Raw genomic sequence first — 12,710 nt, 5'->3', positions numbered from 1 at the left:
TTGAGTTTTTCTAGTTTCATCTAGCCATTTCATGTTTTTTGCTATTACCCTTACTGACAAAATCAATATCAGCCTTCTTAATAAATTTTAGCTTGTTAATTATTTTCCAATGTATTTATAATATACATTGTGAATTTGGGACACTGTTGTCATCAACAAGTTTATGGACTATAAGCCTTCTTTTGGTCATTGTATTCTTTTTTTTGTCATTTTTGTGAGCATATCAGTGTTTTCTCTCTTTTCTCATTATTTATCCCTTCCCCTCTTTGTTTTTCATATTTTAATTTGGTTGGTTACTGATGTTAATATGATTATGAGTTATTTAGTATGCAATATCCATAAGTATGAGAACTGTCACTTGAGCGAGGGTTTGTTATTGTCTCCTCTCGATATCGTGTGCCCTTTAAAATCGTAGGTTATAAAATACTGGAGTACAAGTAATTGGTACGTAGTTTGAGTACCCCTCTCCGTGAATTGCGTTACCTACGCAGCCGGATTTTGAGTTATACGTAACATCCGGTATAATAAGGAACGGACTTTGCGTAGTCCCCTTTGTTTTCCTTCGGTGTCTGCGTAACCGGCAGTTGCGTTTAGCGTAACTCCCGGAAATGACACTAAACTGCGTATGGAGGGTATCGTGGAACGCTGCTTGCGCCTCAGGAAGTAAGGTAACCGTGCTATTAACTGCAGGTGTTTTGCCTGATTGAATATGGGCACTAATTAAGGGAAGTATATATATAGAGAGACCATGTGCAATAGTCTATATACGTTTTTTTGAATTATGGAAGCACACATTTGCTATGCACCTACTATGGGCTTTCTCCTCTGATACTGTCTGTCCCCTGATGAGCCCCATACTGAGGAGGGGGTGAAACGCGTAGGGACTGGGACTAGGACTAGGTCAATGGGACCTCATGTTTGGCATATCACCTTGGGACATTTATTGATGGACTTTCTTTGGATAAACCTGAATTGGCGTACCTGCTGACAACCCCTTATCGGAAATCCATTGTTCTTTTTGGCTGGATGATCTCCATGGTCCCTTTAGGAACATTGCCTGGAATATATCATCTGTCATCTCAGAAGAAATGCGCTTAAGATAAGTCCATTTGTCTATTTTCGCAACCACCTTGATAGGATATACTGCATAACTGCAGATGCTGGGATGTCAATAGTGGACATTTTGTCATTTTTTGCGAGGATAACTGTTGCATAATTGCTGATGCTAGAACAGTATGAATGGTCGCTTCATTCCTTTTCTTGATATATTTTTTCTGAGGGACTATAGAAATTTTATACATGTATTGCCTGGAATATATCATTTGTCATCTCAGAAGAAATGCATTTAAGATAAGTCCATTTATTTAATTTTTTGCAACCACCTTGATAGGATACGCTGCATAACTGCGGATGCTGGGATGTTAATTATGGACATTTTGTCATTTTTTCCGAAGATAACTGATGCATAATTGCTGTTGCTGGGACAGTATATTTTTTCTGAGGGACTACTACAATTGGATACATGTATTGCTTGAAATATATCATCTGTCATCTCAGAAGAAATGCACTTAAGAATAAGTCCATTTATTTAATTTTTACAACCACCTTGATAGGATATGCTGCATAACTACGGATGCTGGGACATTAATAATGGACATTTTGTCATGTTTTTCTGAGGATAACTGTTATCTTATTTGATGACGCCTGGGACATTATGAATGATATTTCGTCTCCCTTTTTTTGATTTTTTCTGAGGGATTATTACAATTTGAGACATTCATTGATAACCTTCCATTAGTGATCTTTGTTTGGGTCATTTCATTGTGGCCCTATGGTTTATAATATTGACGAGTATTGATGGACATCTCAGAAGAATCATCCTTTATTAAGTTTATTCTTGCATTATGTTTATTTATCTATATTTATCCTCTGACATCTTAATTAGTACTTTAAGTTTTGAATTTTCTAGTATTTGATTATAATTGATCATTTCTTTCATGATCCCAGGCAACTTGAGGTCCCATAAGCTATATTTTTAACAAGTACTAGCTGATATCTCAAAAAACGGACGTTAGTTTACTGAGCCCATTTTTTGTATATGTGATTGTTACGTGTAACGGGCTATTTTCAATTGAGTCCATTTTTGATACTGTATGTGATTGGCATCTTGCGGGCGATAGTTGATTAAGTCTATTTTGTATAGTTGATTGCCATGTATAACGGGCTATTTTTCATTTAGTCCATTTTTGATACTGTATGTGACTGGCATCTTGTTACTGTATCTGACGCCTTGCAATTTATTTATTATTTTTTATTTTGATATATTTTTCACTTGTGTGTGCATGGGGATATAGGGAGAGTTTAGCTTTACCCACTGATGAGTGGGGACATCATTCGAACCCTTAGGGTGAACTGAATACTTGGCCTTTAGGTGGGCTATTATCTACTACTAGGGTGACCTAGGGCAATTTTGGATCGTTGTCTTACATCCCTCCCTTTGTATGATAATTGAAGTATATCAAAGTATATATTTGCTTTTGTGTGTATACTCTGTTCCATAGGTACCATTGAGTATCTTTTTTATAAAAGAAACTATTAAAGGTATTTTTTAAGGGTCTTCTTTTGGTTTTTGTTGTTAAGTTTTCCCACCTACAAAGAATGGAGAGGTCTATAATATTTATCGTAGGTACACTTCAACTGTGAGAGAAAAAATCCAGCAAATCACATCATATGATTTTTCCATAATTTCCATAATGCATTTGCATTTTATTGCATGAAATAAGTATTTGATATAATAGAAAAACAGAATTTAATATTTGGTACAGAAACTTTTGTTTGCAATTACAGAGGTCAGGCGTTTCCTGTAGTTCTTGACCAAGTTTGCACACACTGCAGCAGGGATTTTGGCCCACTCCTCCATACAGATCTTCTTCAAATCTTTTAGGTTTCGGGTCTGTCGATGGACAACATTAAGTTTCAGCTCCCTCCAAAGATTTTCTATTGGGTTCAGGTCTGGAGACTGGCTAGGCCACTCCAGGACCTTGAAATGCTTCTTACGGAGCCACTCCTTAGTTGCTCTGGCTATGTGTTTCCGGTCATTGTCATGCTGGAGACCCAGCCACGACTCATATTCAATGCTCTAACAGAGGGAAGGAAGTTGTTGGCTAAAATCTTACGATACATGACCTCATCCATCCTCCCTTTTTAAGATTGTTTAATTTCTTGACCAACTTGTTAGTTTTTTCTTCATTGGTTTGCCTATTACTAAAAAAGTAGATACCTGGGCATAAAGGAATTTTCTGTGAATTTCATATTTATGGTCTGTCCTTTGGACTGCACTAATCTGATATTAATGGACTCTTCTAATGTAAGACTATGCAAAGCTTAGCACCAACTGTTGTTGCTTAGAAACAAAAAAAACAACTGACCAGCACTTCTGTCACTGACAGACAAGGGGATGTCCGGCGGACAGCACAACACATGGGATACAACGGGATGATAAAAGGGGGAGGAAGGCCCTAAAGTTAGGGAGCGAGGGATGGGACACCTCCTGACACCAACCTGTGTCTGTCCTTAAGCTCCCCTAACACTCTATGCGGCTCCACACCTCAAGCTGGTCTGCATAGAATGAACTCTATAACTGACGATCAGCTGATGGATCATGTGACTATTTAAAGGGAGGTGGGAGTGGTTACATTGGCTGATCGGACAAAAAGAGCATTCCCAGCAAGAGAGTGACATTAACCCTTGCTGGACCAAAGGAAAAAAAAACAACATTTAAATTACAGCAACCCAGAGCTGCCACGCATCCCTAATGATTTCTCACAGTACCCACTATTCTACGAGGGGCCTCAGGACCCTCAAGGCAGGATTTGTCCAGAAATGACGTACAGCAGGGACACCTCGAAACACCAATATTCACCTCTGTGGACCCTTGGTCCTCAAGGTCATGGCCAGCGCAGACCGACGGTGATGGTAATGACGTAGGCTCCAGAGGTGCGACAAATCTCCTAAGCGATGACCTGTGGAATATGTTAAGGAAATGCATCACTGGGGGTAACTCCAACTGGAAGGTCATAGGGCTGAGGACGGTCATAACCCTATACGGACCGATCAACCTAGAACCCAGAGCCCCCGATGCGTACTTCCACCTGATTTTTTTAGTGGACACCCACACGTGCTCATTCACACACAGATCCGGACCTGAACGTTTATTACCACACATACGTTTGGAACCAGATGGTACTCTCCTTGCCGGACTGGCAACAAAGGCGTTCCCCCGTGTCACAAAACTCTTACTCTCAGGACACTCAGTGGGAACCACCACCCCCCCCTGACCAATCTTCCTGGGAGAACACCGAGGTCTAGAATTAACCTGGGGTATGGGTAGAGTCTCACTCGTATTCTCCGGTAGCACCTTAGCTACCTCTACCGGAGAATGAGGGGTAGATTTCACCAAGACCACAGAGATAGTAGCACCCTGGTAACTATTCTTACAAAAATTGTCCCAACTGACTACTTGTCGGGACCGCCAATTAATGACCGGATTGTGATTCTTCAGCCATGGAAGGCCTAATATGATGGGAGTAGGCAGACCCTCCAAGACATAGCACGATAGGAACTCACTATGTAGAGTCCCTAAGCGAAAGTTCACATTATGTACGACTTGGGTCAAATTCCTCTGGCCAAAAGGAGTGGAATCAATGGCAAAAATAGGAATGGATCTTGCTAGTGCCCTACCAATTAGACCATGGGTCCAAGTAAAGCGTGCATCCACCAAACTTACTCCAGCTCCACAATCCACCAAAACTGAAATAGTCTCGGTTTTCCCACCTACTACTATTTCGACAGAAATGTAAAACAAAGACATATTAATGGAGGAAATGTACACACCCTGGTCATTTCCCTCCACACGACCAGGGGGACGTGGCTTATGCGATGGCATAGAAAGTTTGGCACAAGTTGGACATACATTGATGTAATGATCCGTAAGACCACAGTAAAACAGTAAAAACATGCCCCCTTCCCACGGTGAACCACATGGCAGCATCCATCGACCTTGGAGTAGAATATTGGGCCAGAGGATCCTGCAACCTAACAGATAGACCCTCACAAAAATGATTCCTAAGGGCCAGATCATTCCACTGAGTGTCAGTGGCCCACCTCCAGAACTCCGAGCAGTACTCCTTAGCCAGCCGGGCCCCTTGCTTGATCCTACAGAGTTTTGACTCAGCCATGGAGACGCCATCAGGATCACTGTACACCAGGGCCAAAGCCGCAAAAAACTTGTCCACCGACCTCAAAGATGGAGAGTCGGTTGATAGGGAGAAGGCCCACGACTGGGGATTACCCCCCAGAAGGGAGACCATAATTGCCACTTGTTGTTCCTCACTCCCTGAAGAACGAGGGCAGAGCCTGAAACATAATTTGTAGGCTTCCCTAAAGACCACAAGTTTATCTCTCCCCCAAGGAATCTGTCAGGGAGAGATATTTTTTGGGTTCTGGTTGAGCCTGGGCATGAGCCGAGACCCAATACCCAGACATGTGCTGAAGCTGCTGCACGACCTGTGTCCACAGCTCAGTCACCTCATCCGTGAGGGTCTGAATCAGCTGTGAAAAAGCTTGAGCTCACGGACGGACAAGGGGATGTCTGGCAGACAGCACAACACACGGGATACAACAACATGATAAAGGGAGGAGGAAGGCCCTACCGGTAGGAAGTGAGGGATGGGACACCTCCTGACACCAACCTGTGTCTGTCCCTAAGCTCCCCTAACACTCTATGCGGGTCCTTCCCCCCGCTACCGTCACGTGCCTAATCCCTGACTGTCACGTCAACACACCCTGGCTAGTGCACTTGCCGACAAAGACGCTAGCCTTGTCACTACAGTTAATGAACACAGGGTAGGATGACAAACAAGTAACTAGCAGCAAGAAAAACAACTTAAAGGGGTTTTCCCACAAACAAAAGTTCATTTTAATCAATAGATCTTGGAATAATAATAACTTCCCCAATTGGATGTATTTAAATAAAATGTTCCTGTGCTGAGATAATCTTATAAATGTGCCCCTGCTGTGTACTATGTAATGGCTGTGTCTGACCATGCAGGAACATGGTCTGATCATACCACATCTCCTGGGCAGGGGAGGAAGGAAAAGAGAATACAGGTATTACAGCAGGGGATTGCTGCTGATTCTTTCTTTGAGGTAAAACATTGCTTAACAACAGGCAGAGAAATGTTTTACCTCACAAAAAGATTCAGCTGTGATCCCCTGCTGTAATGTCTGTATACTCTTTTGCCCCCCCCCCTGCCCAGCAGCTGTGGTATGATCAGACCATGTTCCTACACGGTCAGACACAGCCATTACACAGGGGAACATTTATAAGATTAGCTCAGCACAGGAACATTTTATTTAAATATATCCAGTTGGGGAAGTTATTATTATTCCAAGATCTATTGATTAAAATCAACTTTCATTCATGGGAAAACCCCTTTAACTTAGATTCTGCAGCAAAGCTCCGGATCTGCAGCAAAGGTCCAACAATGGCACCAGGGTACAGAACTCCTATAGCGGCTCTACCACAGTAACAGGAGGGCTCCACACCTCAAGCTGGTCTGCATAGAATGAACTCTACAACTGACGATCAGCTGATGGATCATGTGAATATTTAAAGGGAGGTGGGAGTGGTTACCACCCAACATCAGCTGATCGGACAAAAAGAACCTTGCCAGCAATAGACTGACAGTAACTCTTGCTGGACCAAAGGAAAAAAAACAACAACATTTAAATCCCTAATGATTTGTGACAACTTCTTAACAGAATGAAGCAAATGTGAATAGGTACAAGCTGGTATGACTGCATTATACACAAACCAAAGGGTGCAGCAGCACTCTGTATGTTCTGAGATATATGCAAATATGGAATATGTGGAATTTAAACTGAATTTTGCTGCAATGGTTACCTATCAATACCAACAATAAATTAGTGTCCAGAAATCTCATAAAAGGTATATCTTTATTTCAATATATTATTGACAAATAGTCTAGCATATACAAAAAAAGCAGAGAACCCTGAGTAAACCACTACATTACACATGTGCATAGATATAATTGTGACGCCTCGCTCCCGCTCGCTGGCCCTACCCTGAGAGATGGGGGTACTCGGAACCGGGCCTCCAGGTGGAAGGTGGATGCAGTCGTGGCCTAGGCCCGGCCCGTGCCCAGGGTCGTTACAGTAAAAATAAGGGGACAGGAGGGACGGTGGTAATGGAGTGGATATAATGACTACGCCACCTGTGGTTTCAGGTGATCCTCCACCAGCGCTGCGTTCAGTCTTCTGAGGCGGGATGTAGTGGCAGCAGAAGATGGTACTAATCCCCACAGGCGGAGCAGGGCCTCAGGGCAGAGAAGACGGATCAGGGGAGTCGTAGTGGGTGGAGCGGTGTGGTGTCGTGCTGAAATAAGGGACCGGAGGCAATGGATGCAGTCTTCCAAGCTTTTCTCACGTTGTTAGGTGTCAGCTGCAAGGCTTCTCCTTGCTCCTCATGGCGCGCTGCGGCCACTAGGAAGGGGTTCAGCACACTCCGGGTAGTTCGGGTGCATCAATCAGGACCCCCTGCACCAGAGTGTTCCTAGACTTTCCCACTAGGTCCTCTCCTGTCCGTATGTGGTGGTGTTACAAGGCTGGGTCTCCCTCTGGCTATACACAGAACAAGGGTACGGGTGGCGACTTCGCTCCATCCGTTACCAGGTGGGATCCTCCAAGCCTCGGGGCTTTTCTGACTAGGACATGAAGTAGCAAAGCCAGATATCGGGGGCCGGTACCCCTTTTGCAGCAGAAATCCCTCTGACTAGGCCAGAATAGTGAGAACAGGTGGCGTACGCCGCTCCGTCTGCATCCCCCTGGGATCCTTTTGCCTGCAGAGCTTGTCTCCTCTGCTCCCCTCCAGGCCTTCTTAGGTAGGGACCTTGACCGGGTAGAGACAACCGTTAACTCTAGCCCGCTCCTCGCCTCAAGGCCAGAGCACGAGGACCGTGTATCTTCAATCAGCTGCAGGTTCACACAGAAAGCCACGTTCAGTGATGAAGATCACAATCAAAGACCATAAGCCCAAGATGGACGTTTATTAAATATGAATTTTGTGGTATAACCTAAAGTGCGTCCTCCACCCTCACCCACTACATGGTTCCCCCTATCTTTTGGTTCCCCCCATCTCCTCTTATCCCGGCTGGGGCAGCACCCTGGTGCATATAAGCCCCCCTCAGGTGGGAGAGGTGTAGTGTTGGATGGATGGCTGAGCCCTGAGAGGTGCTCCTTCCTTACCTCGGAGAGGAGATACCACACCTCGGTCTGAGGTGCAGTACCCCTGTGGCGACTGAACCCTCAGGGGCGCCACATAATAAAAATGAGTACATGATACAGATATGCCAAACATCCGAAAGGTATATCCCTGGACTTCCTATGGGGTCAATATCTATTCAGTAATAGAATTGTACTTACATCATGTGATGCGACAGACTAGAAAAGTGTAATGTGGTCAGGAAAGCCCCAACGCGCGTTTCACTCTAGCTTCGTCAGGGGGCGTGTCAGGATTTTATGGCTATTAAATTGTTACCTTTCAGTCTAAGGTCCCCTTCACACGTCCGTATTTGCAGTGCGTGTGGCATCCATTTTTTTCACGAATGCCACACTTACCCATTATAATCTATGTGGCTGCACATATGTCCTTGAGTTTGTGTCCGTGCAAATCACATGGAGACACGTCCGTTTTTTAGCAGCAGCACGGATGACAAGGGCCAATACAAGAGTATGAGTCCATGTAAAATACGTACAGCACACGCATCCATCTGTCATCCGTTTGCCGTACGTGTTTAACATTGCAAAGTATAGGAGAAGTTTTGGAATTTATTTTTCTTAAACCATACCGGAAAAAAACAGATTGCACAATGATGACACACTGATCCAAAACACTGACGACACTGGTATCGTTTTTTTCTGTACTGGTTTTATACGGATGTGTGAAAGGGGCCTAAGACTGTTTTAAATAGCACTGGATCCTTCCTGCCCTTTAAATTTGTAGGCTTTTGACCTGGGAGAGACATGTCTGATAGGTATGGTTAGGGCCCCATAAATGAAATGCATGCCTTGTTGTTTCTTGAAGATACACACAAATTGGCCAAGTACGTTTATTTTATAACTATATTCTTTATAGCACTTTTGTAGCTCAAAGTTCCCATAGTCAATGCTTACATACATCTTAGCACATATAATTGTTGCTGCTTGTCACACAAGACCACTGATTTGAAGCTTCTGGACCATATAAAGCCAATATAATTAAACATGACATTTTGTTTTGCAGTCTGGCAACAGGTTTAGCAAATCATCACAATTTAGCACTTGGGTGAGTATAGTACTAAGTTGCACAGAATCACTGACACATTGTTTTAATGACAATAAGCATCAAAGTAAAATTAAAGTTAATGGCACTTGTTGGCAGCGCTAAACTTAGGGCTGGGATGCATAGCATATCTGGCAAAATGCTGGACTGCCCCCCCCCCTCAAAAAAATCCTGCTATTAGGAAAGTGTACCATTTAGGCAAAGGGCTCACTCCAACTCAATGATAATGACTCCTTTGATTTACTGTGTACTGTGGTATAATTGTTGCAATTATACATTAGTTGGTAATAGTGTTTAGATGGTCACACTTTATTGTGGGGTTAATTTAATATATTTTCCATATACTATATGTAGCTTTAAAACTGTTATGAGAAAAAAAAGTATAAATGTTGCGCATAGCAGCTAATCATGTATAGTCATATTTAAATACACTTGAAAGCCAAAATCTGATCTGGGTAGTACTGACCGAAGTCACAGTTTTCACACTAAGGCTACGTTCACATGTTCAGTATTTGGTGAGTTTTTTACATTGGTATTTGCAAGCCAAAACCAGAAGTGGATGAAAAATGCAGAAGTGGTGACGTGTTTCTATTATAATACTGTGGTGAAATACTGACCATGTGAATGCCGCCTTAAGGGGAGAGTCAGATGGTCGTAAAACTCGGAAGATAATTCCAACGCAATGTTTGGAGTGGCTGGTGGCTCTCCCGGCCCAAGCGTGACAACACGTATTTCTATGCAGCTGTCACGCTCAGGTTGGGAGAGCTGCCGGCCAGTCCAAGCATTGCCTTATCTGAGTTATACGCCTGTCAGACTCTTCCCTAAGGCTCTCTCTAGTGAAATCTTCAGTTGGAATTGCCAGTTTCCAAAAAGCAAGCATAAACTGCAACCTACATGTGCAGACAGCACATGTAGTTAAAAAATAAGAACAACTTTCACCCTTATTACAAGGCCTATTACACATGCCTGTTGTGAGAGAAAAGCTAGAAAAATATTTATGTATGAATATACATTTTTTTGTGTTACTAAGGCTGTATTCACATTGTGAGCATTTGATCCAGATTCTATGACTAAATCCACCTCTAATATAAGTGGATGGTTTTTATGCTTCCCCTATTTGAAAATTTCCATGCGGATTATATCCCACGCTATGAAAAAAAATTGAAGGTGAGCTCGTTCTTCTCGTGGCTTATAGTGATGAGCGAGTATGTTTTGTTAACCCTTTCGCTGAGTATGCTCGGCCGAGCACCGAGTATTTACAGCTGCTCGTTGATATGTTTGAATCACTCCCGTGTGCATGATTTGCGACTTTTTGACAACTTTGATACATGTGAGGAATGTCTGCTTCTTACACATTCCTCACATGTATTAAAGCTGTCAAACAGTCACAAATCATGCACATGGGAGCCATTCAAACATATCACCGAGCACGCTATAAATACTCGCTGCTCGGCCGAGCATACTCGGCGAAAGGGTTAACAAAACATACTCGCTCATCACTAGTGGCTTGTGACCAGGTCTGCCACAGATTTTCTCCATTGACTTCAATGGATCCTTTATTCGATAACAATTCACGTGCTTAGAACCGGCAAATTCTTTTGAAGATCAGCAGCACAAATCCATATATGGAAGTCTATGGGAAACTTGAGCATTTTTCAGGCGGCTTCCCCCGGCGGTCTGCAGAGGGCCTAAAAATTGCCCAAATAGATGGGAACAGTGCTCAAATGACATGGGAACAGCATGGGGAAGACCCCTGGAAGCATTTCTGACTCCCAGGTCACTGCTGTCAACAAAGTTTTACGGACTCACAATAAAACATGCAAAAACTAAACCAAAATGGATTTTCCTGGGAAATATGTTAAGGAACATCCTATCCAGGATAATGACTTGTATATAAGGCAAAATAAATATACAAAAACAAAAATGCTCCTCCATACCTTGGGCTATGTTCACACGTAGCGTTTTTGATGCATTTTTGCACTTTTGCATTGCTTTCAACCAAGACAAATGCATTCACCGGGAAATGTGATTTTAACATTTTACAACCTTATCTGGCCATGTGGTGTGTGACATGGGAACAGCATGGGGAAGACCCCTGGGGCTGGAAGCATCTCTGACTCCCAGGGCACGTGATCCTATATTACTGCGGTAATAATATAAACATTTTTGGCAACGTGACAAATCTTAAACTCCATTTAAAATGGGCAAGGTGTGTGTCATGGGACGGGAAAGTGGACGTTATGATGATGGTGATAGTGCACACAGAGGCCGTGGGCAAAATGAAACTGTGCCTGCTGAGGGAGCACAACAAACACCGACATCATGTCGAACTACCTTCCTGTCCCAATTTCTAGGGGACCGCGGAACACCACAATTGAAGCCAGAGCAGTGTGTAAAGGTTGTTGGTTGGATAGCAGATAAAGCGTCCAGTCAGTTTGCCACCACCCTGTGTTCCACATGGTCCAGTCTCAGTAGATGTGATGCTGGATTACATTATTATTATTACTTTATTGCCATTTATTCCATGGCACTTTACATGTGAAAAAGGGGTATACATTGCAAAAACAATTACAATAATCTTGAACAAAAATGTGACAGCGACTGTTAAAGGAGAGGAGAGGAGAGGAACCTGCCCGTGACGGTTCAGTCTACAAGGCATGGGTGAGGATACAGTTAGTGAGGATAGAGATGTTCTTGCAGCGGTATGGTGGAGCGAGGGTTACTGCAGGTTGTACGCATGTCGCAAGAGGTGGGTCTTCAGCTTCCTTTTAAAGGTTTCAACAGTAGGCGAGAGTCAGAAATGGTGGGGTAGAGAGTTCCAGAGAAAGGAGGATGCTTGGGAGAAATCGTGTATGCGATTGTGGGAAGAGGAGATAAGAGAGGAGTAGAGAAGGAGGTCTGGTGAGGATCGGAGGTTGCGTGCAGGTAAGTATCAGGAGAATAGGTCACAGATGTATGGAGGAGACAGGTTGTGGATAGCTTTGCATTCCAAGGTTAGGGTTTTGAACTGGAGTCTCTGGGTAATGGGGAGCCAGTGAAGGGATTGACAGAGAGGAGAGGCCAGGGAATAGCGAGGGGACAGGTGGATTAGTCGTGCAACAGAGTTTAGGATAGATTGGAGGAATGCGAGAGTGTTAGAAGGGAGGCCACAGAGCAGGAGGTTGCAGTCGTCAAGAAGGGAGATGATGAGCGTGTGCAGTAGTGTTTTTGCAGATTTGTGGTTGAGGAATGTGCGGATCATGGAGATTTTTTTTACTTGGAGTCGGCATCTTCCTCACCCTGATCCTCCTTCCTCCCACCATTCCGAGTG

The sequence above is a fragment of the Phyllobates terribilis genome, unplaced genomic scaffold (genome assembly GCF_046119375.1).
Source record: "Phyllobates terribilis strain yellow unplaced genomic scaffold, ASM4611937v1 Scaffold_4__5_contigs__length_816908805, whole genome shotgun sequence".
Lineage (NCBI taxonomy): Eukaryota > Metazoa > Chordata > Amphibia > Anura > Dendrobatidae > Phyllobates > Phyllobates terribilis.
The sequence above is the reverse complement of the archived record's forward strand: the minus strand, read 5'-3'. Positions refer to the sequence as shown.